Genomic DNA, 1,975 nt, shown 5'->3' with positions numbered 1-1,975 from the left:
GCCCTCGGGCACGGAGCTCCGGGTGAATTTTACTCAATTCTTCTAAGTCCCCTTTCCAGCGGGGACCTTTCAAACATTGTATCCGACCAAAGGAAGGCTGTTGGCGGACGCGGCGCGGCTCACAGCCCGCACTCAGGCACGGAGCTCCGGGGAAATTTGCCTCATTTCTTCTAAGTCCCCTTTCCAGCGGGGAACTTTCAAACATTGTATCCGACCACTGAAGGCTGTTGGCGGGCGCGGCGCGGCTCACAGCCCGCCCTCAGGCACGGAGCTCCGGGGAAATTTGCCTCATTTCTTCTAAGTCCCCTTTCCAGCGGGGACCTTTCAAACATTGTATCCGACCACTGAAGGCTGTTGGCGGACGCGGCGCGGCTCACAGCCCGCCCTCAGGCACGGAGCTCCGGGGGAATTTCCCCCTCATTTCTTCTAAGTCCCCTTTCCAGCGGGGAACTTTCAAACATTGTATCCGACCGTGGAAGGCTGTTGGCGGGCACGGCGCGGCTCATAGCCGGCCCTCAGGCACGGAGCTCCGGGTGAATTTGACAAATTCCTTCTAAGTCCCCTTTCCAGCGGGGAACTTTGAAACATTGTATCCGACCGTGGAAGGCTGTTGGCGGGCACGGCGCGGCTCATAGCCGGCCCTCAGGCACGGAGCTCCGGGTGAATTTTTACAAATTTCTTCTAAGTCCCCTTTCCAGCGGGGAACTTTGAAACATTGTATCCGACCACTGAAGGCTGTTGGCGGACGCGGCGCGGCTCACAGCCCGCCCTCAGGCACGGAGCTCCGGGGAAATTTGCCTCATTTCTTCTAAGTCCCCTTTCCAGCGGGGACCTTTCAAACATTGTATCCGACCACTGAAGGCTGTTGGCGGGCGCGGCGCGGCTCACAGCCCGCCCTCAGGCACGGAGCTCCGGGGAAATTTGCCTCATTTCTTCTAAGTCCCCTTTCCAGCGGGGAACTTTCAAACATTGTATCCGACCACTGAAGGCTGTTGGCGGGCGCGGCGCGGTTCACAGCCCGCCCTCAGGCACGGAGCTCCGGGGAAATTTGCCTCATTTCTTCTAAGTCCCCTTTCCAGCGGGGAACTTTCATACATTGTATCCGACCACTGAAGGCTGTTGGCGGACGCGGCGCGGCTCACAGCCCGCCCTCAGGCACGGAGCTCCGGGGGAATTTGCCCCCTCATTTCTTCTAAGTCCCCTTTAGGCGACCAGGGGTTGACAATTTAGGTGACCAGGGGTTGACAATTTAGGCGACCAGGGGTGACTTTTAGGCGACCAGGGGTGAGGTTTAGGCGACCAGGGGTGAGGTTTAGGCGACCAGGGGTAGCGTTTAGGCGACCAGGGGCGTTGCAGTTCCGCCGAATTGCATTAGGGGCGCTGCAGTAGGCAAACGTTTTTACCCCTAGTCAGAGGGTCATTTGCCTACTTCCCAGGTTTACCCGGGTTTTCCAAAACACCTGGGGCACATTTTTAGGAACCACGTTTTTAGAAACAAAAATTCTTCTATGTCCACCTCCGTGAAAGAAATTGCCCAATGGTTCCCGCGGAAGAGAGCTGCCAGGCGGACGCATACTGCAATAACGGCCGCCCTGGCGCTCTGGTGGATGTTATCCTCGAAATTTCTTCTATGTGCCCATTCCAGCGGGCAACTTGCGAACAATGGTGTCCGACCATGGAAGGCTGTTGGCGGACGCGGCGCGGCTCACAGCCCGCCCTCAGGCACGGAGCTCCGGGGGAATTTTCCCCTCATTTCTTCTAAGTCCCCATTCCAGCGGGGAGCTTGCAAACGTGGTATCCGACCACTGAAGGCTGTTGGCGGGCACGGCCCCACCAGCGCAACACGGCACTTCCTATGACTCGGGTCCGACGCAGGAGGAGCGGTCCTCCCGGCCCCGCCACACGGCACTTCCTATGACTCGGGTCCGACGCAGGAGGAGCGGTCCTCCCGGCCCCGCCACACGGCACTTCCTAT

Source organism: Idiotropiscis lumnitzeri, chromosome 16 (assembly GCF_059441095.1).
Source record: "Idiotropiscis lumnitzeri isolate Australia: NSW breed Sydney's pygmy pipehorse chromosome 16, RoL_Ilum_1.0, whole genome shotgun sequence".
Classification (NCBI taxonomy): domain Eukaryota; kingdom Metazoa; phylum Chordata; class Actinopteri; order Syngnathiformes; family Syngnathidae; genus Idiotropiscis; species Idiotropiscis lumnitzeri.
This window is presented reverse-complemented; position numbering follows the sequence as displayed.